Raw genomic sequence first — 27,363 nt, 5'->3', positions numbered from 1 at the left:
GTGTCAGCCAATCACCATTCTGCGTTGGGTAGCAACGGGTGACTGTTCTCAGGCGGAAGATGTAAACAGCTTAATGTTCGTGTTAAATATTTTTTTTTTAATTCAATTAAACGGGCACAGTTAAGACATTAAATATACATATACATATTGTATACATTACAGTTTGCATACGGTAATATGTTTATGTTACGCGATTAAAAAATAAATAAATAAAAATGAAAATTCCAGCAGCAGCTGGATTCGAACACACAACCTGCCAGTTGGTAGTCACGCACCTAGACCAGTAGGCTACAAGACAGCTCGCATAGTCAGGCAGGCGAAACAGCCCTACACAGTTCTGCCGCAGTACACGGATATAATCATACCGTTATTAAATTCTTGAGATACGCGATTCCATATTATATTCCCTTTTAATCAAATTCTAAAAGTATGCATGTTGACGTATCCGGTATCACGTTAGTTAAAGACTTCGAAGCTTACAATGTTTAGGGAGAAATGGAATACCGGTGTGTATTTTTCCTTGTGATATTTTAAGCTCTAGTTGAATGATAGGTGTCGCATTTTAAATCATTCTCGTAGTAGAAATTATGAAACGCCCTGTTAAAAGCAAGGAAGTTTTTATGCCCCGTTGAAGTAAAACAAAATGCCTGACAAAGTATGGCTTGGACAGATTCCAAGTGCTTGTACAAATGTGCTAAAGAAATTATACTTTGAGTATACAGCTTGTCCAAAGTCATCCATTATTAATACTATTAGTAATATCTTCAGTAAAGGCTTTGATGCATAAATATTTCTGATAAAGGTAGGTTGTGTACTTTTGTCCAACTGAGCAATCTTGCTTTCATAAAATATACCAACATTTGAATGACTGATGATTAACATGCTGTGATACACAGTTCAAAATTAAAGGCTCGAATGCTGTACATGAGAGGTTAAGCTCCCCCTGGCGGTTTTACAAGGCGACGCCGGATAGCTAGTCACGTGACACACGTGATACCGCGTGATACCCCGGTGGGTGTGTTGCGGTATGCCATGAAATACCTCACCCATTTTGAATGGCTGCATCTGTAGCTACTTGTGGATTCAAATACTCTATCGAGTGCTTTGATGAGTTTTTGCAATTTGATTGTCGTCCTGTCAGCCTGTTTCTGTTTTTTTTTACAATCTAGTGATGGAAAGTAAGAGGGAAATGATGGAGCAATCAATAACCGCTCCGGAAAAATGGCAGAAAGAAATGGCCCGTCACTAAGGACATTTGTGAAGCAGAGGAGTGACATCACCACAAAGGCGACTTATTCTGCTGATCGTTTTGGTGAATAATGATTGAGGCGTGTTAAGAGAAAGGTAGCTGCATCAGCATGCTTAGGCTGCAAAGGATAAAGCAAAGGTTTACTTCATGCTGAAAAGAGAAAAAAAGAAGCACAACGTTTCGGCTGTGGAGCCTTCTGCGCCATCTTCTTTAGCGATGGTGATGATGTTTACATTGGAAAAACTGAGACACCCATACCAGAGGGGCTTGAACCACCAACCTTTCAGTAAACAGCCAAATGCACTAACCGATTGCTCCACAGAGACTGACGGCCGCTTGTGCTCCCTACATTTGCAGGTTTATGGTCAAAGAAAACAATCACTTGCGCTTCTTGCAGCCGGCAATCTTTTTCCACTGACAACCAAGAAATGGATTTCATCTTTCACAAGCTGTATGGATTTCTTCAAAAACAAGTTATTCCAGAAAGGAAATGAATTCTTGCATTAAACTGAACCAAGCTGTACATGTTTGTCTGAAATGAGACATTCGGCACAACAAGACACGGAGAGAGGCACAGCTGGTATTCAGACCCAGGATCGCCTGCTTACTAGGCAGGCACTTTAAGCCACTAGGGAACAGCGCCAGCGGAGCACCGCGCTTTTACAGACACTTGGACACATCTGCGTTCGGTGTGCACTTAACCTGCTCTCTGAGCCCGTTGCCTCCGTCCAATTTAATAGCAGAACTGACGCCAAGAGAAATGATGAGAAATGGCATTTATCGGGCACTTTTCATGTCCAAGGAGCTCAATGCCCTTGACACCTCCCCAAGGCGACAGAGCTGTGCATTCTTTGGCGACACCATTTTTTCTTTTGTTTAATTTCTATACTTATTGATAGAATAAAAACGATATGTCATGTACTGTAAGGGAAATGTCTCTTTTTTTTAATGGGGAAAGCTAGCACCAGCAAATGTTGTGTTTAGAAGAAGTGATTTAACATGACACGTGACCTAATTTACCGGAGCAAAAGCTCACCCAGCAAGCCCTGCTTTACTTCTACAGGAGAGAAGTACTGTAGAGTCTGCAAGATGTTCAGCTGGGTAGCTACGTCAGCATGCCTCGGCTGCAAAGGAACAAGCAATAGGTTTATTGCATGCTGAAAAGAGAAGAACGGAAACAGCGTTTCGACTGTGAGGTCTTCTCACACCTGTAAAAGGCTCCATGGTTTTCTTTCTTCTCTTTTCAACATGGAATACACCTATTGTCTGCAAGATGTGACAATTTCATGGTGTTTTGGAAGAAAACCTTTTTTCTTTGAATTCAAAATCAATCGGAATTTCAGCACGACACATCAACACTTTTTCTGTTTTAAGGAGATGATATTTTAAACCTGATAAAAATAGTAGGAAACACAAGTTTCTTGCTGTGAAAATTTAGATGGGGAAGTGTACTACTAGTAGCAGTGTAGAGCTCTCTGTGGTGGAGTGCAAGTGCATGTTTTATGGGCCAGTGGCGTAATGGATAACGCGTCTGACTTCGGATCAGAAGATTGTAGGTTCGAGTCCTGCCTGGCTCATGAGGCTTTTAAACCTCTCAGGTTCCTCGGTAACAGGTTGCCGTCATGTATATGAACTATAGAAAAGCATTTGCCACAACCCGTAAATTAGCACGCAAGTGCGGGCTAGTGAACACAGAACTGTATGGAGATCATCTCCAGCTCCGAGCTCAATTGCAATGAAAAAACATGCAGAACAGAACTGGAGAGCAGCTGAATTTGTGCTCGGTAGGGTGGGGAGGACTCAGCATTGCTATTGTTCTAATTGGCATGAACTGCAGGGGATCTGAATCAGAACATGTCAGTTAGTTCGATCATTGCGTCAGTATGTAGGCCAAGTTAATACAGAATTATTACTTTGTCTGTCTCGTCTTTGTATATAGCTGAATGTCCCTGACAATTTCATGTTAGTTTTTAAGAACGACATTGGTGCTAATATATACATATATAGCATATAAGGAACACATAAACGTTTAGTCCATGCTGAAAAGATAAGAAAATCGCCACAACGTTTCATCTTGGAATAAATCTTTACTTGTTGTTTTGCAGCCTACCCATTCTGACCTAACTCCTCCCTTGAAATTCCCTAACAGATAAGGGTACGTAACGGCTCATGCCATGCTCAGTTGCAATTTGTCCCAAAACAAACAAGAACAGCAGCTGAGGGTTTGAGTTTGAACATGCACTGTATTAAAGCAGCTTTTATTTCCATTGATAAATGCTAGATATTCCTACAGAGATTCTCCAGGTGAGTAAGCGATTCCTGTTTCTGTTTCTATTTCTGTTTCATATATAAATATATACAGTATATATATATATGTTACATGTGTCTCTGCAATAGTACAAATGTGTTATACACTATCAGAGGCTGCTTTTTTGTGCACCTCATCTACAACAAGGGTTTTTTTTTCATTTATGTTTGTGGACCTTCACCATTTGAGGAAGTGAGTTAGATAAGAAAGTTACAGGTATGGTGAGCAATGACTGACAAAGGCACGTACTGCGTATTCCTTACAGAAGTGTAAGCAATTTGTTCTAAAAAACACCGGCTAAAGTCCAACATCGTTAGCAATCTTATTACTTAAACAGAATTAACATCAATAAACTGTAAGGTGCTGGTACATGCGAGTAGATTTGATCTTCTATTAAACAAAAATGCAATTACAGCTCTAAAAAGGTCAACCTAGACTTCTGTAACAGATCTGTTCAGGTCATCGCTGTTCCTCTGACCTTGTGAGTCTTTGGAATTTTAAAAGTGTATTTTGCTTGCCTTTCATGTGGTCTGTGTACAAGTCACTGTGGCGTATGCGGTCCTACACAGCCTTGCTATAGACGTGACGAGCCTCCGCTATGTTGCAATGGAGAACAGGTTCAGTACGGAGCTGCCGAGAAAATTCAGCTGGAAAGCTCGTTGCAGAAAAGCATCGGTATCTGTGTCCAGCGGCAAAGCGTCCTTCGTGGGTGCTGAAGAATCGATTTCACAGGCTGCGGGTCCAGGCGATTTAGAGTGTTAAAGGTCCCAGCGAAAACAAAACGGCGCTGGTCCTTTTACACGCACGCACGCAACCAAATGCAAAGGACGCCGTAGTCGGCAGGATTTGAACCTGCGCGGGGAGACCCCAACGGATTTCAAGTCCGTCACCTTAACCACTCGGCCACGACTACAGCGAGCGCCGCGGCCGCTGCCTTCTTGCTACAATTGAACAGGGAGTGCGAGGCGGCGGCGGCAGCGGAGGCAACTTTTTTCAAGTTCGCTCTCCGTTTAAGAAACCTTTTACGCCATACGTGCAAGCACACACACACACACCTCAGAGGACTTAAGGGTGGCTTCAAGTTGGAATGATAAAGTCTCCCCGTTCGGACATGAAAACAGAACGTTCTTAGACAGAAAGCAATCAACAACGGAGACATGTGGACGACGATTTTAGTCACTGCACTTTGAATAGCATTTTTGCTCCAGTTACAGGAGATGCACCAATGGCCCTTGACCTACGCTCTTACCAATACCTTGAACATTCAAACAAAACAGCCCTCAAGTCCTGCGGTTTAATATAACGCTGTTACGTGTCGAGGCAGTATTTGACTCTGTCCTACCGTTGAGACACGGGGCGTATATGGAAACGAACACATGCTACGGATCGTCTCTAATCGGTCCCTACAGTTGGAAGGCTCCTTGAAGCGTGCACCCCCATCATTCATCTTTGCGCATCTGTGAAAGGTAGACTCTTGAGCAATGTTTGAGCCAGCTCTAAGGCAACTAGTGCTATTGGACAGAGACCTCTGGAAGATCCTAAGAGTCTCTTAACACCACTTCCAGCAGCAAGCTTAATTGTTCGCTGGAGGTCTCCCACCCAGGTACTGACCAGGCAAAGAATCACCACTACATTGAATGAGGAAGTTAATCCTGAAATCCAATTACATATCTCAAGGTAAGACAAATCCATAAGAACATGTCTTAGTATTACTTCGTTTACATTAGTATGGCACTGAGTTGGAGCTCCTCTTTAAGCTGTGGTTTAGTTTTGCATTCATGTGTTTCTAGACCAGTTATTTATGGGGGTGGGTGGGTCTTTCACAGAGGCTCAGGACAAATCCCCCGCCTGAAAGTCTAATGTGTGCGTTCAGACAGTCACAGGTCAAGAGCCAGGCAGGAGGACAATGGACAGAAGAGCCAACGAACTAAAAATGAAAGAACAAATATGAAAAAGCCACCATCTTTTTCTTTTTGACATTTTCCGACTTTCATGCAAGCCAGGACAAAGTTGCTCGTAGCTACTTGTGGATTCAAATACTCTATTGAGTGCTTTGATGAGTTTTTGCAATTTGATTGTCGTCCTGTCAGCCTGTTTCTGTTTTTTTTTTTCAATCTAGGGATGGAAAGTATGAGGGAAATGATGGAGCAATCAATAACCGCTACGGAAAAATGGCAGAAAGAAATGGTCCGTCACTAAGGACATTTGTGAAGCAGAGGAGTGACATCACCACAAAGGCGACACATTCTGCTGATGGTTTTGGTGAATAATGATTGAGGCGCGTTAAGAGAAAGGTAGCTGTGTCAGCATGCGTAGGCTGCAAAGGATCAAGCAAAGGTTTACTCCATGCTGAAAAGAGAAGAAAAGAAGCACAACGTTTCGACTGTGGAGCCTTCTGCGCCATCTTCTTTAGCGGTGATGATGTTTACATTGGAAAAACTGAGACACGCGTCCCTGGGTGGGCTTGAACCACCAACCTTTCGGTTAACAGCCGAACGCGCTAACCGATTGCGCCACAGAGACTGACAGCCGCTTGTGCTCCCTACATTTGCAGGTTTATGGTCAAAGAAAACAATAACTTGCGCTTCTTGCAGCCGGCAATCTTTTTCCACTGACAACCAAGAAATGGATTTCATCTTTCACAAGCTGTATGGATTTCTTCAAAAACAAGTTATTCCAGAAAGGAAATGAATTCTTGCATTAAACTGAACCAAGCTGTACATGTTTGTCTGAAAAGAGACATTCGGCACAACAAGACACGGAGAGAGGCACCGCTGGTATTCAGACCCAGGATCGCCTGCTTACTAGGCGGGCACTTTAAGCCACTAGGGAACAGCGCCAGCGGAGCACCGCGCTTTTACAGACACTTGGACACATCTGCGTTCGGTGTGCACTTAACCTGCTCTCTGAGCCCGTTGCCTCCGTCCCATTTAACAGCAGAACTGACGCCAAGAGAAATGATGAGAAATGGCATTTATCGGGCACTTTTCATGTCCAACTGCTGCAGTTTTCAGTGGGCGGGCTTTGTCAGATGGCTTGGAAAAACGCACTGTGTTTCGGCTCGGGAAACATCATGAGCAGTGTCCTGCATGTTTTCTGTGTATAGCTGTCTTTTAACGCATACAGAATTCATTCGAAATCATTGATTTCTCCAATTAACAAGGGTCCCTTTTTGAACCTGCCAGAAGCATTCTTTCAATGTAACAGATTTACTCCGGGGAAAGGCAGCATGACATTGAGAGTAGCTCAAGCTTTCAGCAACCGTATCGGACTGCATGTTTGCAGACACCGCTCAGAATCCCCTGTAAGATTCTCTTTCAATTCCGTTTTGCAGTGCTTTAGCTCTTTCAAAAGGCTTCGCTTTGCTAGTCACAATCCAAGGCTCATGACAGCATTTGAAAACATTTTTCTGCTTGGAAGGCAGCTATGCTCACAACTATACCACCAACGCACGCCCACAGGAGGCCTGCAGGACACCACCAGAGAATGCTCACGATTTCGGAAGCTGTCTCCGGGACGTGCTGATTCCACACATCCTGAATAACTCATGATATTCTTAGTTGCTGTAGCTAGACGTTCAAATGAGTTTCATGGCCAGATGGACTGTTTCCTCCAGCGGTATAGTATTGCAGTGAGACAGCACGATGCCTGCAAGACTATGTCACGCTAAACGCCACAGATTGTGTTTGTCCGTTCGTGTCAGTCGTCCTGCAGCCACGGGAAGTGGGACACAAACATGCTGCAATGCTTTCAGGACGTTATGATTTGTTTGTGCAACATCCGAGAAGAGTACTTGTGGCTTGAATGTGAACTGTACGTGCCCACCCCCTTTCCTCTGTAGTGCATGAGTTCCTCCCGGCATGCCCTTCGTCATTGTTCTGTCATCTTGTATTTAAAGGGTTGTATTTCTGCTGCTAAAAAGAAGCAGCGGTTTTCTCACAACGCCCTTTGTTCCCAACGGAGCCCTTGTCTGTCATGAAATTCTTCAAAACCTCAAGCTAGAAGAAGAAGAAGACGACAAATATGAAGCGTTACCGCAACGACATGCCATGAGACGATCGATAACGATTTCCATAGGATCCCCGCGGTTGCCTGGCAACCGTCAGCTTTGCGCAGTGGCAGTATCGTAGCCTGTGAGGTTTAGCCGAGGCGCGATTATTGCTAGTTGAAAACTTTTCCCAATACCCCGCTTCCGCCGGTTTGCAATACAATCGGCGAAAGCAATTTTTGACAGTCTCGTCAGAGACTGAGCAAGGTGTTTAAAGACAGATTTGGTCATGGTGACATCATGGTAGAAAGAAACGAGCTTGTTACGTCTCAACAGAAACGCTCTTTAGCTCTTTCAGCGTTATGCAGAGAACAGCGTCTGTCGAGATCACTTTTGAGTCAGCGCGAAACGCCGTGTGCTGTCAGTTTGATTTCATATTGCTCGTCGCGGCGCCCGGCTTTTGTCTGTCAAACGTTAGGTTGCGCTTCTTCATGCTGCACCGTCGGCATGAGTGGAGCTTTTTAAACGTCTGTACTTACTGTATATGGTATATATACAGTATATGGCTGGTCTCGGTACTTTAAAGAAAACATACACGAAAGATGGTTTCATTATGACCAGTATCGGTCTTGAGATATTTTTAACTTGATTTACAGAAGCGCGAAACGGTATGCCCAGGGCGTTTTAGTTTTCGTTTTGTTTTAATGCAGTGCAGTGGATTGATTAGAGATATCAAGTACATACAAGTCATTTTTAAAATGTTGTAGTTCGTCTTGTAAAAATGTTACAAGTACATATTCTGTCAACAATTACACAGGTTCTGTTTCCATATTGCGAATTTTGGTTACGTAATATTATTTTCTAATTTCACGTTGTGAATATATGATTAGGGCAAACAGAGCCGCAAAGAAGTACATTATGGGTTGTTGGTTTTTTTTGCAGTTTTATCTAGAACAAGCGATGCTTAAACCTTTGTCTGATTCTTGTGAAACTATCCACACGACAGTTACCTAGGAGTTGACTTCAGTGATGTCACTGATGGGATGTTTCTAAAAATCCATCCACTGTAAAACGTCTTCTCCACTTGTCCTGCATATGTATTCGCTAATGAAGCTGTGTGTTCTGAGCCTGGATCTCTACATTTCTGTATGAACCAGCTTAGAGGGCTAAAGACAGCTTGTGTTTAAATTGAGTGTAAGGTAATTTATGCTTCTAAACTCATGGTCAGCATTTATTATTGTACTGTGCTGTAAACTTCTTCTGTGCCTAATTACATTATTTTATAGCTTTATCAAATTTGTACATTGTCGATAATGTTTCTGTAGTTTTCAGCCCTCAGCATGCGACTGTCTGGTGGTGGTGTGGGTTAGATTACTTTTTGACACCATCCTTACACAAAGCAGAAACTGATTGTATTTTCCGATGACATACAAGTGAAAAGATTACAGATTTTAATCGTCTTTTTTCTGAACCAGGGAAAATCTGATCATGTTTCTCTATAACAATAATAAAAAACTTTATTTTACATATCACCTTTAAAAGTGGCATCTCAAAACAATACAGTAGATGTAAACCACAGATTACAAAGTAAATACCCAGACAAACGCAAACGCGTTTTTAATAAAATGCTTTCATGCATTCAACAGAGAGAGAGCGTAAAACCTGGGTGTAACAGCTGTTCCTTTTTCTGATCACTCGCTCTCTGGATAAATGTCTCGCCTGTCCAGTTCTTTGTTTTCCTAATTTGCCAATTATGCCTGCTGTGATCCACTCCTACCCTCACACCTAAAGAAGACTATTTTAAATTTCTTTGCGCATAAATTTTATTGCACATAAGGTGATATGTAAAATAATGTTTTTTTTAATTGTTGTTATAGAGAAACATGATCAGATTTTCCCTGGTTCTTCCTGTGCGTGCAGTAGTTACAAAGTTGAACGTCTTTACACGATGTGCTGCAGTTTTCAGTGGGCGGGCTTTGTCAGATGGCTTGGAAAAACGCACTGAGACATCATGAGCAGTGTCCTGCATGTTTTCTGTGTATAGCTGTCTTTTAACGCATACAGAATTCATTTCTGTATGCATTTCATTTCTCCAATTAACAAGGGTCCCTTTTTGAACCTGCCAGAAGCATTCTTTCAATGTAACAGATTTACTCCGGGGAAAGGCAGCATGACATTGAAAGTAGCTCAAGCTTTCAGCACCCGTATCGGACTGCGTGTATGCAGACAACGCTCAGAATCCCCTGTAAGATTCTCCTTCAATTCCGTTTTGCACTTCTTTAGCTCTTTCAAAAGGTGTCGCTTTGCTAGTCACAATCCAAGGCTCATGACAGCATTTGGAACCAATCGCCACTACGTTGGCCGGGAATCGAACCCGGGTCAGCTGCTTGGAAGGCAGCTATGCTCACCACTATACCACCAACGCACGCCCACAGGAGGCCTGCAGGACACCACCAGAGAATGCTCACGATTTCGGAAGCTGTCTCCGGGACGTGCTGATTCCACACATCCTGAATAAATCATGATATTGTTAGTTGCTGTAGCTAGACGTTCAAATGAGTTTCATGGCCAGATGGACTGTTTCCTCCAGCGGTATAGTATTGCAGTGAGACAGCACGATGCCTGCAAGACTATGTCACGCTAAACGCTACAGATTGTGTTTGTGTTGGACAGTTGGACCCTACAGCTGGACCCTCGTCGACAACCTGAATAGCTTATTCAGAAGCAGTGCTGGACCGGGAACGAACCAGCTTCTTCCCAGGCACAAGAGTGACTTGTGAAGACTCGCGGTCACACTCTGTGCATAGAGACTTTCTACCAGCCAGCCAGACTGCTGGTAGATCCCCTCGGAGCAACGACTGCCCTGCGCGCTGCAGTCAGATTCCTCCGCTCGTCCTACTCCGAGCTGCACCTTGACTGGTTGGCCGGTAGCCAGAGGATGCCGGGACAACGCCCATTGGACAACCGCTGGAACAGAGGCTGCAACAGAGCCTGTCAGCTGGTTTGGTGTTCGTGCCGGGAAATTCCAAATCCATACACAGTGGATAAGTAAACCCCATGTTCTACATTGCGTCTCGAGAATTCAATTGTACCTCAACACAAGTTGTTATCAATTTAATTCATGAGTAATGTATTTACTTCCGAGTTTAGAGTAACAGTGGGTAATAACACTGATTAGCGATTTGGTAACCGAACGATATATATTGACATATATTCTCTGTTGTGTATCTCTTTGTGTTTGCATCTCTTCGGGATTATATACCTTGTATATTGATAACCCTCACAGTAAGGTCTGCCACTCGTATCCAGGCAGACTAGTATATGTTTGGTGCACAATTTATATTAATAAATGTATCTAGTGTATTGAACCCCTGTGTGTGCGTTGTTAGTTGTTCTGACGATTGATTTTCTAAAAGCCCCAACTAACAACCTCGTGATTACTGCTACAATAAATAATTGTCTCAGTAAACCCATCAAACCATTACATTTAATGGCGTCCCTGGGTGGGCGAGTTTAGAATGAAATGAGAATCAGTCGCACAGAATAACTGATGTTGCTGTGAGTTCAAGTTCAGCACAGCACCGCGGCTTCTATACGCGAATACCGGGTGTGCTGATAACTGCGTAAAGAAATCCCCCTGTTTTCTAGCGTTTAGTGTAACGTGTGCTGATTGGAAATCCATCTGCTCGGGTGTCTAGATTCCATACTGTATTTTGGAAAAAGAAAAAAAAAAGTAATACTCTTAAAGTTTCTCTGACGTGTAGCGGTGAGGCTTATTAATAGAAAGAATTAAGTGTTCTGAGCCTTCCCAAATGAGGCCCCATTTCTCTGTTCATCTCTGTGGTGCAGCCACAGAGAAACTATTCATGCAAGATGTTTTCTTTTGATAAGGACAGCTCCCAAAGGGGGATGCACTTAGCTAAGCCTGGCTATCATGATCAATGGTCATCCATTGGCGCCTATCTGTCTAGGGAGTGCCAGTTGGACATCTGGACTGCATTACTAAGTGTCAGGAGTAAGTGACTCATATCTCACCTTGATCAACCAATCAGGGACTGGTAGGGCCGAGTAACCCACATGGGACTCTGATGCCCATGGAACTTTCAGCCAATCAATGAGCTGAAGTTCCTCCAGGTAAAAACAGGCAACACAGAGAGCCTGGAGATTCAGATTCAGAAGGGAAGATTCAACAAGATTCAGATTCAGATTCAGATTCAACAATTCTAAAGGGAATTCAAAGGAGAATCCCAAGGGCAGGACATTCTCGCAGCGCGCCTCCTGACCATCCTGAGACTCAGCCCGGACAACCATGGAACGGCCAGTATGTCCGAGTGCCAGAACCTTCCTTTGTTCTAAGAGTCTAGAGTGGAGGTTGCCAGAGAGTAACCAGCAGCAGGCCTTGTGAACAGGTCGGAACTGTGGACAGCTGAATCACTATTCAGAACTAGCTCTTCATCAGGAACGAACCAGTCCTCTTCCTGACTTGCTGGGACCCACAGTCATCTTTTCTCCTGTGCACAAACTTTGCTAGTTAAAGCCAACAGTGAGCATCAGCAGCGCACCGTCGCAAGCCGCACAGCACAGCCTGGCACGGAGCCAGAGAGCGCGGATTGGACAGCAACAGCCTGCAACTGTTTCTTTGAGTCCGCAGGAGATCTGAATCCCTAAAGATTGGATGAGTATTCAACTTCAATGCATTACAGCTCGAGAATTCAATTGTTATCCCAACCAGTTGATATCAATTTAATTCCTAAGAGTTATGTACTTGTTTTGAGTATCTAATGTAGAAGTTGTAACCAAGTTCATTTATGAAACGGTCTTAATGAATGATATACTGAACGTATGTCCTCTTGATATGTGTAACACTTTGTAACTGATTGAATATATACCTTTTGTATTCTGATAACCCTCTCGATAAGATCTGTTAGGTTTATATGCATATTCTATGTATTAATAAATGTATCCTCGTGTATTAGTACCTGTGTGTGTGCGTTGTTTGAGTTATATCGCATGGTTGGATTCTAAAGCCATCAAAAGAATCAACTTTGTGATTTACTGCTACAATTAATAATTGTCTCAGTAAATGCCCAAACCCTACAGAACTGGTGCCTTCAGAGAGCCACTATGATTACATATTTGGCGTCCCTGAACCGGTTTTCCCTACAGACGTAATGACAATGGCTGCTAAAATGTCTGAAGTGGAGTCGCTTATAAGTACTATTTCTAGCGACGACAATCCTGGTTACTGGAGTGGTATCGAAAAGTTGAACTTTGATGATATTGAGAAGCTGCAAGTAGATTTAGTAGCTAAGGTAGGGAACCAGCTTAACACAGGAGGGTCTGTGAAAGCAGTTCTGGTCCTATCGAGTTTCACCTTAAATCTAGCTAAACAGCTGGAACTGTCTTTGTCCGAGCTGACAAAGTTTCAAAAGCTTCAGGGAACGTTAGAAAGATATAAGGCGGAGCGAGTTGAGTTGTTGGATATAATCAGAGAAAAGAGAGTGAAAAATGAGGAAAGTGAAGACTGACTCAGGGAAGTTTTAGGTAAATTAGATGACTTGTCTGCTAGAGAAACTGCGGCTGAGGTAGCTAGGAGAGACCTGGAAGCGAGCTTGAAAGAAAAAGAAAAAGAAATTGAGAGTTTAAATGAGCTCAGCCAGGAAAGGCAAAAGGAGTCAGATGCTGCCGTACTGGAAGCAAAATAGACTAGATCCCACTTGCATGCCAGCCCACCTAGCAGCCCGGAGCGCTCACCCAGCGCGCCGGGAGGAGGTTTCTCCCGGCCAGGGTCTGTGGTCGGATCGGCATGGGGGAGATCGCCGAGTCCTGCGCGAAACGCAAGGGCGAGTCAGTTCAGGCATAGACCCCCTGCTCCTGATCACGGCCGTCTCCCTGCCCGCGGAGAAACCGTAAAAATTAACCTCCACTCCCTGAGGCAGTTAGCCAAAGATGTAGAAAGGTTTGACTCGTCAGTGTCAGGGAATAATGTGGAGACCTACATCGATGAGCTGAGATATACTTTGCAGTTTATGCCCGAAGCGTCCGAACAGGAAAAGGCTATGTTAGTAAGGAAAACTACCAGCCGAGCGGTCCACGAGTGGATGTCTAGACAAGGACCGGAGGTCTGTAATAGCTTTGAGGAGCTGTGTCAGGCAATGATCGGAGAATTTTCGGCTTTTATCGATCCCATAGCTGCCGTGGCCGCTGTGCACCATATTAAGCACGAAAAAGCTGAAGCCCCTCGCGACTATTATCAGAGGCTTAGGCGCACTTATTTTGCAGGGCGGAATGAAGAGGGTTGCGAAGAGAACGTGAATTTCAAAGGTTTATTCATTGCTAATCTGCATCCCTCAGTCAGGAAAATGATTGTGATGCACACTGATGCAAAAGCGATGAAAATGTCTGACATTAGAAGGTTGGCTCAAAAAGCCTGGGGAGCTGAAGTCTCTGCTTCCTCAGAGCAAAAACCTGCTAAAACGGCCGTGTTCGCCACTAAAGCCAGCAGGGTTGACGACTCGCCTCAGCTTGAGGCAGCTGAGTTTCCTGAGCTCGCTAAGCCCCGGCGCAAAATAGGCAGGCAGGACCGCACTAAGCGTCAGAGCCGCCGTGAGCGCTACGGGGAAGGCAAGGGCTCAGGCAGAGCCTATCATAAGACTAGACGAAGGGAGTCAACTGCAGCCCGCCTGGCCAGGCTTGAACAAGCCCTGCCTGAGAGATCAGGACAGGGTAAACCTTCCGCACCGAATGCCGAAAGTGTGAATGAGCTTAGGGGGACCACGCCCCTTCTCACTGGAGGAGGCGGGGATCCGTCCCAAGCCCCTCCCTCAGTCTATCTGATTGGGTGGGAGGGTTCCTGCCTGGAAGAAGGCTGTGACTCTGAGTTGGGCGCTGACCCCGCCCCTGAAGTCAAAGAAAAAGGCAGACTTCCAACAATTCTTAGGGAATCTCAGCCAGAAAGGCAAAGCAAGGCGTATTTATATCAAGGTTTCTCTTGAAAACGTCTTAGATAGAGAAGCACTGATTGACACTGGGGCTGAAATTAGTTTGATGTCAGCCGATCTACTCAGCGAGCTCAAACGAGTAGCGAAAGGAAAAGGCATCAGACTTAAGGTAGAACCGTGTAAGATAGATATTTCCAGCTATACCCAGGCTCATGCCAGGATCACACACCGAGTGTGGGTGGCACTTAGGTTCGGGCCAATGAACGTGGTGCATCCTGTTTACATCTCTAGGTTTAAAACAGAGCCACTACTCATTGGCCAAGACCTGCTTGACAGGCTGGAGCCTCTGGTGGACTGCCAGCGTGGAAAATTGTGGGCTCAGGTCAAAAACCATAAGCCTGTTGCACAGCAAAAAGGGGGATTCAGTGGTTATGCTGTGATCACACAGTGCCCACTGAACACTATAGCTGAGTTGGAGGTTCCTCTTGGTTCCTCTGGACGAGAATAAATGTCTCTTCTTGCTTTCCAAAACTACAGGGAAGTCCTGCCCAGGCCAGCACTCCCACAGTCTCCCAACTACAGGAGCAGTGCTCCAAGCAGCTGCTTGACCCGCCAGGTAAAGCACACCCCCTTTTCATCCCTGAAGAAGAGTGGATCTCCCTGTCCGGTAATGAATGGGAGTCCTTTCTGTGCACCCTGGTACCTCAGGGGGTCCAGGACTACCACCCCATGGTGGTGGGAGGGGGTCCAGGTGGCAGAAGTGCAGGTTGATGATGTAATTCTTAGCCTCAGCTCTGAGAAGTCCATAATCAGTGAAGGTCTGTTCGAGGACCTGTCGCGAAGCTGTCAGGTGACCCTGGTGACGCAGTCACAGGTTCTGTGGTGGGCACCCCCATCTCATAGGTCTATTTGGAGCAAAGGAAGCTGTGTAGCTTCCATCTCCATCGGAAAAAGGAAGTTTGCTCACTACTTCCTATTGGAAGTACCTATTGGTTCGACTGGGCGCCCAGCTGGACACAGTAAACAGTGTGCTGTGGACACGGGTGGACCCAGATGCCCACTCTCTAAGCGGTGACCCCGAGAACATTCGGTCAGGTCAGACGATTCCTCAGGCCTGCCAGGTAGTAAACGAATCGGACCTGATCGTTCCTGCGTCAACAGCAGGGTTTCCAGTACGCCTTGTCCTAAAGAAGGGACAGAGAATGGACGCTGAGATGGTTTTCTTCCAACCATCAGCTCAGTTTATCAGACTGAACCTAGCAGTCTGTTGTACCCCCAGACTGGAACGGAATGGCCGAGCCACCTGCCTGTTGGTGCAGAACATAGCAAAACAAGATGTCAAAATCCCTGCTCGCACTGACATGGGACTGGTAATTGACAATGGTTTCTATGATTTCGAACTAGCCATCCCAGTACTGGGGCAGCTCCCTGGTCCCTTGGCCAGGGAGGGGGGAACCGAGCAGGTGTACTACACCTACCCCCGGCGGATGATTGCAATTATGCCAATAGAGGGATTCTGCAACCAGGAGGTGTGCAGGGTGGACCTTAGCGATAAGGATGAGATGGTTGTGTACACAGTACACGCAGGTGTTCCGATGGACCACTCAGCCGAGAGTACGACCCGGGATACCGCCATGCCGTCAAAAGCGGGGTTCCTAGAGCAGGTACAGGAACAGGTTGGCAAGGCAGATGCCCTGGAAACGGAAAGCCAGCGTCAGCAGCTGCGTCAGAATTTCCAGGATTTCCGGGAATTGTTTGCACGGGACGCCTATGACTGCGGGGTGACGGATTTGAACACAGTGCGCATTCCAACGGCCCCTGGCGCCCGCCCAACCTATGTCAGGCAGTATCGCATTCCCCTCACGGCATACGAGTCCATAAAGCAGACGTTGGATGCTCTACTAGAGCGTCAGATCATAAGGGAGTGTAACTCCACTTATAACTCCCCACTGTGGCCGGTGCTGAAACCCAATGGTAAATGGCGTCTGACCATTGACTACCGGCAGCTGAATAAACAGGTTCCTTTGTCACGATGGCCAATGATCTACCTAGATCAGGAGTTATTCAAGGTGACAACAGCGAAATATTTCACCACAGTGGATGTGGCCAATGGGTTCTGGACCCTTAAGGTAGAACCAACAGACCAGTACAAACTGGCCTTTTCCTTTGGAAACAGGCAGTTCACCTGGAATCGATGCCCCTTTGGGTATTCCAACTCCCCAGCGGAGTTCAACATATTTCTGCACAAAGCCATGAGTGATGCAGCCGCCAGGGGCAACCTGGTCTATGTGGACGATATTCTGATGAGGAGTCAGACCTGGGAAGAACACATGGCCGAGATCAGGCATGTGTTGACCCAGCTCTCCTGTGCAGGGGCCAAACTGTCCCTGGCTAAGGGACAGTGGTGTAGGACCCAAGTGGAGTACGTGGGACTGTTGGTTGGAGCCCAAGGCATACAGCCACAGTCCAGCAGAGTCCAAGCTATCCAGAATATGAAGTCGCCCACTAACCTGTCTGAACTGCGCAGCTTTCTGGGAGTATGTAATTATTCCCAGCAGTTCATTGAGGATTACGCTGAAATAGCAAGGCCCCTCCACAAGCTGTTGCAGAAAGACGTGCCCTTTGAGTGGGGGCCTTCCCCAGAACAGGCTGTGATGGAGCTGAAGCGCAGACTCGGTAGTGCGCCGAGCTTGGCCTACCCTGACAAAAATAAGGTCTTCTACCTTGAAGCAGGGTTCTCAGAGCACTGCCTTGGGGCTGCTCTGAGTCAGGAATATAACCAAGAGCGAAGGGTGGTGGCATATGCCAGTCGAGCCCTGAGCCCAGTGGAGCAAAAGTTCTTGGACTGCGAGAAGGCCCTGTTGTCTACGGTCTGGTCGGTAGAACACTTCCGTAGTTATGTTGGGGGACAAAAGATCATCATCGAAACCTGCCACCAACCTGTGACATTCCTGCATAGCCAGAGACTGAAAGCGGGCAGGGTGTCAAATAGCAGGATTGTGGCATGAATGATGGCCCTACAAGGCTATGAGATAGAGGTACGTTATGCACAGAGCAAGAAAATGTACCTGGGACAGGGCCTGGCTTTGGGCCAAGTGTGTCACGGCTGTGACACTGACATGGAAGCTCCAGAAACAATTCCCGCTGCTGAGCTACCGAACAATCATCGGTACTACGATGAGAACGTGGGCCAGGGCTTACCCATGGCCTATGTTGACGGTTGCTCTTTTCGCCACGAACAGCAGGTGCTAGCAGGGGTAGGAGTAGTCTGGCAAGACAATACTCCCTGTGGGCCGACCCGCTATAAGCTAGGACCAAAGACTAGTCAGTATGCGGAAGTAGCTGGGGTGCTGATCACCCTCCAGCAGGCCCTGACACATGGCCTTAAACAGTTTGTCATCTGTAGTGACTCGAACTACGCCCGACATAGCTTCGTGTCTCACGTTCCGTATTGGAAGGGTAACGGCATGAAAAATGCCCGGGGCAAGGAAGTAAAGAACAAAGAGTTGTTCCTGGCCAGTGACAAGCTCACGACCGAGGCTGGAATGATGGTTTCCTGGAGGAAGGTGAAGGGACACTCCCAGGTGAAGGGACCCGACAAAGACGGGAATGATGAGGCCGACCGGTTGGCCAAATCTGGCGCCTTAGAGGGTGAACCCTGGCAGTTCCAGCAGGAATGGCTACCCCCAGAATTCGTGGCTGAGGTCAAGGCGGTCACCCGAAGCAGGGCTAGACAGGATGTCGGAGCTGACCCTCAATCTGTAGTGCTTGGGTCACAGGGTTTTAACACCGATCTTGCGGAAATGCAGAAACAGGACCCAGCAATTGGGCAAATGTATCAGCATATCGCTGACCCAGTGCGTCAACCTCTTTCGGAGCAGGTGCTGAGCCAGTCTCTGGAGCTGAAGGAGCTGGCAGAGGTGAAAGACAACCTAAAAATTATAAAGGGGTTGTTGGTTTGTGTACCAGTTGCACAAGGTGTCCCAAAGTGGGTAGTTCCCCACTGTCATCGGGGGGTCATGATCCAACACGCTCATGACGAACCCTGTGGGGGTCACCGGGGAATCAAGGCTACATACGACACTATCCAGCAGGTGGCATTCTGGCCTCACATGGGCCAAGACATCGCCGCGTATGTAAAGGGGTGTCTGACGTGTAGCCAGTTCCAACCATCACGGCCCTTGCACCGTGCACCACTCCAGAAAAAGGGCATGACATTCACCTGGTCCAATCTTCAAATGGATTGGGTGGGGCCGCTGGTGAGGTCATCCAGAGGGAACAAATATTTCCTCACTGTTACGTGTGCATTCACAAAATGGATTGAGTGCCTCCCAGCACCCAACGACACGGCAGAGACAACTGCAGTGCTGTTGGTGAACCATGTGTTCAGTCGATGGGGATTCCCCCTGACCGTGGTCTCGGATCGGGGAACCCATTTCACAGCTACAGTAATGGCAACCCTGTGGAATATGCTTGGGGTCAAGACCCAGTTGCATATCTCCTACCACCCTCAATCCTCGGGCCAGGCAGAAAGGGCAAACCGAACGGTGGTTAGTATGCTCAAAAAGTTTGTCTCCAACAGCAGTAGGGACTGAGACATTAAGCTGCCCCTGGTTCTGATGGCCATCCGAGGTAAGCCCCATTGCTCTACGGGGGTCCCACCTTTTGAGATGATGACAGGTCGGAAGATGACTCTTCCCCTACACTGTCTTTATGGGGTGGAGGACCTGAGCACGACGGGGGCTGCTACGGCCCATCAGTATGTGTCAGACCTGCGAGCACATCTGCAGGCAACCTTTGCTTTTGCCCAGAACAATCTGGGAAGGAGTGCAGAGGGTAGGAAAGCATACTATGACCGAAAGGCAGTTAACCAGGAACTCCAAGTAGGAGACAAGGTCCTGTACTTCCAATTTGCCAAACCCACAGGGGTGGCCCGGAAGTTCTTACCCAGTTGGACAGGACCCCACGAGATTGTCGATAAGGTATCACCGGTAGCTTATCGAATTCAGATTGAGAAGGGAAGGCAATCTCTGGTCTACAAGTGGGTGCATCGCAACCACCTCCGGTTGTATCGCCCACCTCAAATGGCGCCGGAGAACACAGAATAGGGTTAAACGTCCAAACCCGATCAAAGAGGGGGGTGCCCCTTTGAAGAGCCGTGGGGAAACCCCATTTAGCAACGTCGCGCTTCATCCTCCTCCTGAGGTCCGCCAGGATCCTCTCTTCCAGCTCCCTCGCTCCCCACTTGTTGTTGTGCCGGATGAGATTGTTTCTCGCGTCCCACAGGCCTTTCTTTGTGAGGGACAGCAGCAGCCACATCAGGAACTGCGTCCCCCTGTCCAGTCCGGTAGGTGCCAGCCCCAGCAGAATGTACTGGTAGCTGAGCACCGCATTCGTTTCCAGGAGTTGCATTATGTTGTCCATTCTGCCCCACTCCGCCTTGGCGAAGGGGCAGCTCCTTCACTTTATTAAGATACTGAAGAAAGATGTGGAGACGGGGGTTTGAATTTAATCCTTTCTGTAGGGGGTTTAGACTTTCAAGTCACAAACTGGGGTTTATGGCAGGAAAGGGGGGTTAACTGATAAGGATTGCAGATGCAAGCTAGGAACCCCCCTGGGTGTAATGTTAAACTGACCATTTGTCCAGAACATCGTAAACTGGCCAAATACCATGAACCCCCCTCTTTACCATCAGACCGAGTGACGTCAGAAACGGAGAAGAAAACACTATATAACCCAAAAGTTTGTAACAGTACGGGGAACAATACTTCGGTTTTGTTGTTTCTTGCGGGAAACAAGACTTTGGCTTTATTGTTCCTTGCATGCAATAAACTCATCTGTTTTACTTCATCTCGGGATCAAGAACCTTATTTCTTCTGTTACAACAAATTTGGCGTAGTCGGCGGATGCTCCAGAAGGAGCAGAACTTCCCATCGGCAGGAGAGATGGTCAGCGCGCACATAACTAAGAGGTAAGGACTCCTCTTTTATTTAAAAGTCCCGACTCTCTCTGACCGATTGGGAAATCTCTGCTCCCTGCGAAAATCGCCCGAGATGACGGAGTAAACGTGAGTTTCTGAATTCCTCTGGCCCGGGGAAGACACCGGTGTATGTAATGGGTTGTTTGCTGTAAGCCCAGAATTTGGTCTGGCAGGGGTTCCGCGGTATTGTGTACAGGCGTTCGAAGCTGGTTTATGCCTTAATTGCGCGTGGAGTTTTTGAACGGGTTTTGGACCCTTACCGTGAAGTTCAGGACTGGTGTGGGCCTTAATTGCGCCCGGAGTTCTGAAGGTCAGAACTGGTTTGGGCCTTAATTGCGCCCGGAGTTCTGAGGCTCAGGATCGGTGTGGGCCTTAATTGCCAGATTAAGGCCTTAAATGGCCTTAATCAGCCATGCACTCTGGTTTCTTTTCATCTCGTACAAATCTTTCGCCTTTTACTAAAGATTTCCGTGGAGAGGAGCATGAATGAGTTCCATGCAATTTTTGTGCTTCCCTGCCTTCGGGTGGGTCGCAGCTGGGTTGGTCAAAGAGAGAAAACAAGCACGTTCGCAATCGCTCTTGTAATGGTGATTGTGGCCGTCTGCTCCGCGAGTTCTCGGTCTCCGGCCGTCTGATTGGCGTTCTTTTCTTTGGGGGGCGGGAAGTGTCCGGCCGCAGGGGATCTTGGGACCTCGCTTTGCATAGCGGCTTCCCAGAGTGCGTCATTTCCGGCACAGTGTGGCCGGGTGTTTTCCGAGTTATCGCACGGATTGGGCACGCTCGCAAGCCGTAAGCCGCAGGCAATGAGCCCGGAGCTGAACGGGCCCCACTGGCTCGTTTGTAAGGCCAGGTGCATTGCCAACCACGACCGGCAGAGCAGAGGCCTTGAAGGCGGCCTGGGCTCCTGCAGCTGTGCAGCCACGCATTCTGGTTTCTCTTCATCTCGTACAAATCTTTTGCCTTTTACTAAAGATTTCCGTGGAGAGGAGCATGAATGAGTTTCCTGCAATTTTTGTGCTTTCCTGCTTTCGGGTGGCGGGCAGCTGGGCTGGTCAAAGAGAGAAAACAAGCACGTTCGCAATCGCTCTTGTAATGGTGATTGTGGCCGTCTGCTCCGCGAGTCCTCGGTCTCCGGCAGTCTGATTGGCGCTCTTTTCTTTGGGGGGCGGGAAGTGTCCGGCCGCAGGGGATCTTGGGACCTCGCTTTGCATAGCGGCTTCCCAGAGTGCGTCGTTTCCGGCACAGTGTGGCTGGGTGTTTTCCGACTTATCGCACGGATTGGGCACGGCCGCAAGCTGAGAGCCGCAGGCGATGAGCCCGGAGCTGAACGGGCCCCACTGGCTAGTTTGTAAGGCCAGGTGCATTGCCAACCATGACCGGTAGCGCAGAGGCTTTGAAGGCGGCCTGGGCTCCTGCAGCTGTGCAGCCACGCACTCTGGTTTCTCTTCATCTCGTACGAATCTTTCGCCTTTTACTAAAGATTTCCGTGGAGAGGCGCATGAATGAGTTCCATGCAATTTTTGTGCTTCTCTGTCTTCGGGTGGGTCGCAGCTGGGTTGGTCAAAGAGAGAAAACAAGCACGTTCGCAATCGCTCTTGTAATGGTGATTGTGGCCGTCTGGTCAGCGTGTTCTCGGTCTCCGGCCGTCTGATTGGCGTTCTTTTCTTTGGGGGGCGGGAAGTGTCCGGCCGCAGGGGATCTTGGGACCTTGCCTGCATAGCGGCTTCCCAGAGTGCGTTGTTTCCGGCACAGTGTGGCCGGGTGTTTTCCGAGTTATCGCACGGATTGGGCACGCTCGCAAGCCGTGAGCCGCAGGCGATGAGCCCGGAGCTGAACGGGCCCCACTGGCTCGTTTATAAGGCCAGGTGTATTGCCAACCACGACCGGCAGGGCAGAGGCCTTGAAGGCGGCCTGGGCTCCTGCAGCTGTGCAACCACGCACTCTGGTTTATCTTCATCTCGTACAAATCTTTCGCCTTTTACTGAAGATTTCCGTGGAGAAGAGCATGAATGAGTTCCATGCAATTTTTGTGCTTCCCTGCCTTCGGGTGGGGCGCAGCCTGGCTGGTCAAAGAGAGAAAACAAAAACGCTCGCAATCGGTCTTGTTATGGCGATTGTGGCAGTCTGCTCCGCGAGTCCTCGGTCTCCGGCCGTCTGATTGGCGCTCTTTTCTTTGGTGGGTGGGAAGTGTCCGGCCGCAGGGGATCTTGGGACCTCGCTTTGCATAGCGGCTTCCCAGAGTGCGTCGTTTCCGGCACAGTGTGGCCGGGTGTTTTCCGAGTTATCGCACGGATTGGGCACACTCGCAAGCCATGAGCCGCAGGCGATGAGCCCGGAGCTGAACGGGCCCCACTGGCTCGTTTGTAAGGCCAGGTGCATTGCCAACCACGACCGGCAGCGCAGAGGCTTTGAAGGCGGCCTGGGCTCCTGCAGCTGTGCAGCCACGCACTCTGGTTTCTCTTCATCTCGTACAAATCTTTCGCCTTTTACTAAAGATTTCCGTGGAGAGAAGCATGAATGAGTTCCATGCAATTTTTGCGCTTCCTTGCCTTCGGGTGGGGTACGGTTGGGCTGGTCAAAGAGAGAAAACAAAAACGCTCGCAATCGGTCTTGTTATGGCGATTGTGGCAGTCTGCTCCGCGAGTCCTCGGTCTCCGGCCGTCTGATTGGCGCTCTTTTCTTTGGTGGGTGGGAAGTGTCCGGCCGCAGGGGATCTTGGGACCTCGCTTTGCATAGCGGCTTCCCAGAGTGCGTCGTTTCCGGCACAGTGTGGCCGGGTGTTTTCCGAGTTATCGCACGGATTGGGCACGCTCGCAAGCCGTAAGCCGCAGGCGATGAGCCCGGAACTGAACGGGCCCCACTGGCTCGTTTGTAAGGCCAGGTGCATTGCCAACCACGACCGGCAGGGCAGAGGCCTTGAAGGCGGCCTGGGCTTGCGTGATCGGATCAACTAAATGCTGTGGTGTTACTTTTTGTCAATGAAAAAATAAACTCTTTTCGTTTACAAAGACGGTTACAAAGAATGTGGACCAGGGTAATACTTTGAGCTTACAGCTTGTCCAAGGTCATTCATTATTAATACTCTTAGTAATATCTTCAGTAAAGACTTTGATGCATAAAATATTCCTGCATATTTAAAATATTTATGATAAAGGTGGTAGGTTGTGTACTTTTGTCCAACAGAACAATCTTGCTTTTATAAAATATACCGCCTTTTTAATGTTTAATGATTAACATGCTGTAATACACTGTTTAAATTTAAAAGTCTAAAGAGTATACACCTTAAATTCTTAATTGAATAAAGATTGTCCCTCAGCAGTGATCAGGATTCAAAACTGACGTTTTCTGGTGACAGCTCAAATGCTGTACAGGAGAGGTTAACCTTTATTAGCTCCACCTGGCGATTTTACAAGGTGATTCCGGATACTATTAACATAATCTAATTTGCGTCCGGTATGATGCGGTATACTGCGACACTCCCACCGTGTTATACCGCAGCATACCCCGCTTGTTTTGAATGGCTGCATATGTATATAGACTCTATATATACATTTGGTGCATGCCACAATTTTGGATGGTGGTGGAGGAATAGGGATTTTCTCAACACGGCAGGGACTCCAGTTAAGAATGCTGGGTTTATCTCTGAACTATTAGAAGCTTTGCAGCTACTGACTGAAGTAGCTGTGGTAATGTGTAAATCACATAATAAAGAAATGTTTCCAGTAACTCGAGGGAACAACTTTGCAGATGCAACTGTCAGGTGAGCAATACTTGTAGAACAGTAGTCTGAGACCTCTGTGAAGCAGAGAAATGGACATGGTTAGAAAAGATTACGGGGCTGCAGGATGATGGGGTGTGGAGCTGACAGCACACCAGACGCCCTGCATGCCCTCACAGCCTAATGCCCTTTATAGCCCGACAAATGCACTCTGTTGGACACCCAGGTGGGAGTCAAATGGTGTGCTGGTTACCCAAAACTGGGTGAGAACCGGGTTTGAAGCAGTAACCACTTATGTGGTATCTAATGTGGATGTAATGTTTATCAAAGGAACTCAACTACAGTTCAGGTGCGGGTGCAACAGCTCAAAAGGCCTGCTCCTGAGGAACCTTTCAAACCTGGGAAATTGAAAATTGTAAAGGGAAACCTGGGCTCTTATAATCTGTTTTCCCGGTGGGTTGCTGCCACTGCCTCTGTGTCTACCAAACACTTGATAACAGAGATAAGCCCTCGGTGGGCACTGCCCTGCCCCTTGTATTATGATCAAGGAACACACTTCACAGGGAAGGTGTGTCAGGCTGTGGCTGCATTGTTCGGAGTGAGATGGACTGAGATCACCCTCAGTCTGCTGGAACAGTGGAATGAAGGAACAGATCTCTGAAAGATCGACTAGACATCAGACTGAAGGAACGCCATGGGATGCGGGCTGGATCAAACAGAACTGTGTAACAGCCTGTTTGATATCATCACGGGCCAATCAATGAAACTTCCTGGGGGGACGAATTTAGCTGGACGAATGGATTGTTGAATTTGCTAATTCTCTATTGTAGTATTGTAGGTTGCTAGGACTTAGCAAAGCACTATGATGAAGAAAAATATATATCATAATTATAATCCAGATGATTGGGGCATTGGTGCATGGCTACAGTCTGTGCTAGGAACATTGAGAGGGTCTCTGGTTCAATACATATTTGTGGGTCTGGTATTATTCGTTATGATCATATCGTTAATATCCTGTTTGAAAAACATGTGGACTAAAGCTGCTGCTTCTGTGCTAATTGTACGCCCTGAAGGGATCATGAAGGTCAAAAAATGATTTCATGGGAAAGGTTCTCTTATCTAGTGGCAGAACCTGATGGGTAGAACAATATAGCTTTAAGGGGGGTTACCCTTGGGAGTGATTCCCCTAGATGCAAATGATTATTGTGGTTTGTTTGTTCATAATAAGATGTTTTGCAGGAACGGAACAAAGAGAAATTTTACAACTTCAGCTAGAATTGTTCTGCAAAACGTCACAGCTGAGGCAGGGGAACAATGTGTAGATTTTTCTAAGAGTTATTACCCAGTTGTTGACCAATCTGTTGACCAATGTTGACCAAAAAAGCCTAAGATTATGCTGGGCTCCAGCCCACAGGGATTTACCTGTGCTGTAAGAACTAATGAGTGAATAAGGAGACTGGATTCTGGTGAAAGACTTCAGGAAAAAGAAATGGTGTTCACTCAGGTGGAGGGGGCTGTACCAGGTGCTGCTGACCACTGCCACTGCTGTGAAGGTCACAGAAATGGTGCCCTGGATTCATGCTTCCCACTGTAAAAAGGTCACAAACGAACTGAGCAAAGCGCAGGAGTGATGTCTCCACAAGGACAGATGGGGATAACCTGCTTGGGACTGATGTGCACAGCCCTTTTCCTTTTTATGTAGAAGCCTGTCACCACCCCAAAAGAGGAAGAATCTAAACACGAAGCCTCTTTGTATACAAACTGGCTGAATGAAACTGATAATGAGGGGGATATGAGTAATTTGTGGTATAAATTTATAAATCATACTGTAAAGTTAAAGAAATTTAATGCATCTTGTTATATATGTGCTTTAATGCCTCATTCTACAGCCTCACCCATGCGACTTTTTATGAAATGTACTCTTTTATTAATATCACGTTAGAAGGCTTAGACGCTATCAAACAAGAATTAAGGGGAGTTAGATTAATGGCACTTCAGAACAGGTTCGTGCTGGACCTTCAAAATGCAGCATCTGGAGGAGTCTATGCTTTAGTAGGAGACTCCTGTTGTACATATATTCCAGCTAATGACTATGATTACGGAAATCTTACGCTCGCTATTCAGCATTTGAAAGAACTAAAAGACAAGGTGAATAAAGAGAGAGGCATAAAAGATACACCGGCTTTTCTCTCCTGGTTAGAATCACTGTTTGGGCCAGGGGGAATGTTTTTCTTTTAAGTTACTAACACCGATTATAGGGGCTGTGATACTTGTCTTCCTGTTTTTATGTTGCTGTATGACATGTATTATTCCAATGCTTCGAAATATGGAAATATGGTACCTAGGGGGATAAACTGTTCATCCTTCCAGTCTGGAGAATTGGCAGCTGTCTGACGTCAGTAAGTGATCCTTAAAAAATTAATAGTTCCATGACAGTGTGCATCACCAGAAAATCAATTTCAATGCATTAAAACTCTTGTTATCCTTCTGATCATTGAAGTGTCATTGCCCCAGCACTGTATACTCTTACTTTTGACGCCTGTCTGAAGTTGGATCCATTTCTAAGAATGGTGACTCACATATCCTCATGCTCAACTTTGGCTCAACCACACAAACTATGAAGTTAATCATCTGCTTTTGCTCCAAGATTTATGTTACTAGGCTCTCTCCTGGGGATCCTCGTGTTCAAACATTGCCCTTATTGTGGATGATCCATGACAGAATTCAGGGAATTCAGAATTCTGATACCTCAGCTCAGATTCTGACTGGGCAGACTGTCATTGCCTGGTGTGAATGTGTGCATATCTGTTTTTGTGCATGTTCTGTGGCCTGTTGTACAGTACATCACAAATGAAAGGGAAATGGAAAACTAAAATAAGACTCAAGTGTTTTATCTTTCATTAACAGTGTTTCATTAGTATCTGTGCTAGATCCTGTCATCCACTGCTTACCACGACAGGCTCTAGCACAGGATAGCAGCTAATACATTTAACAATCTCACTGCACAATGTTGTATATTCAAGGGCTGATCTTCTGTACTTTTTCTTTCACTTTTCATTTCCTAGAAACTCAGTCCTGCCAGGAATAATCTGAGAACAAAATCAATCTGAGTGAAAATCTAAGCAGAGGAAGATTGTTTTACAGAGTCAACAAGGTCTAATTCAAGGTCATCAGCACTA

General features: G+C 46.8%; 10 non-coding genes across 10 annotated transcripts; 7 read left to right on the top strand and 3 right to left on the bottom strand.

Annotated features, from left to right (window-relative positions):
* The first annotated feature begins 2,753 nt into the window (after window positions 1-2,753).
* On the top strand, window positions 2,754-2,826 carry trnar-ucg (transfer RNA arginine (anticodon UCG)). The gene has a single exon. It is a non-coding gene; the product is annotated as a tRNA-Arg (tRNA).
* A 1,562-nt stretch (window positions 2,827-4,388) lies between these two features.
* Window positions 4,389-4,470, bottom strand: trnas-uga (transfer RNA serine (anticodon UGA)). The gene has a single exon. It is a non-coding gene; the product is annotated as a tRNA-Ser (tRNA).
* A 1,536-nt stretch (window positions 4,471-6,006) lies between these two features.
* trnan-guu (transfer RNA asparagine (anticodon GUU)) lies at window positions 6,007-6,080 on the bottom strand. Its single transcript has one exon. It is a non-coding gene; the product is annotated as a tRNA-Asn (tRNA).
* A 1,581-nt stretch (window positions 6,081-7,661) lies between these two features.
* LOC138231406 (U4 spliceosomal RNA) lies at window positions 7,662-7,803 on the top strand. The gene has a single exon (XR_011186658.1). It is a non-coding gene; the product is annotated as a U4 spliceosomal RNA (small nuclear RNA).
* A 2,095-nt stretch (window positions 7,804-9,898) lies between these two features.
* trnag-ucc (transfer RNA glycine (anticodon UCC)) lies at window positions 9,899-9,970 on the bottom strand. The gene has a single exon. It is a non-coding gene; the product is annotated as a tRNA-Gly (tRNA).
* Window positions 9,971-20,880: 10,910 nt separating this feature from the next.
* LOC138231493 (U5 spliceosomal RNA) lies at window positions 20,881-20,994 on the top strand. The gene has a single exon (XR_011186744.1). It is a non-coding gene; the product is annotated as a U5 spliceosomal RNA (small nuclear RNA).
* A 394-nt stretch (window positions 20,995-21,388) lies between these two features.
* LOC138231477 (U5 spliceosomal RNA) lies at window positions 21,389-21,503 on the top strand. The gene has a single exon (XR_011186728.1). It is a non-coding gene; the product is annotated as a U5 spliceosomal RNA (small nuclear RNA).
* A 393-nt stretch (window positions 21,504-21,896) lies between these two features.
* Window positions 21,897-22,012, top strand: LOC138231508 (U5 spliceosomal RNA). The gene has a single exon (XR_011186759.1). It is a non-coding gene; the product is annotated as a U5 spliceosomal RNA (small nuclear RNA).
* Window positions 22,013-22,403: 391 nt separating this feature from the next.
* On the top strand, window positions 22,404-22,520 carry LOC138231511 (U5 spliceosomal RNA). Its single transcript, XR_011186762.1, has one exon. It is a non-coding gene; the product is annotated as a U5 spliceosomal RNA (small nuclear RNA).
* A 391-nt stretch (window positions 22,521-22,911) lies between these two features.
* Window positions 22,912-23,028, top strand: LOC138231478 (U5 spliceosomal RNA). Its single transcript, XR_011186729.1, has one exon. It is a non-coding gene; the product is annotated as a U5 spliceosomal RNA (small nuclear RNA).
* Window positions 23,029-27,363: the final 4,335 nt, after the last annotated feature.

This window comes from Lepisosteus oculatus, unplaced genomic scaffold (assembly GCF_040954835.1).
Source record: "Lepisosteus oculatus isolate fLepOcu1 unplaced genomic scaffold, fLepOcu1.hap2 HAP2_SCAFFOLD_60, whole genome shotgun sequence".
Taxonomy (NCBI): domain Eukaryota; kingdom Metazoa; phylum Chordata; class Actinopteri; order Semionotiformes; family Lepisosteidae; genus Lepisosteus; species Lepisosteus oculatus.
Note: the sequence above shows the minus strand (reverse complement) of the source record. Positions and strands in the feature narration are given on the sequence as shown.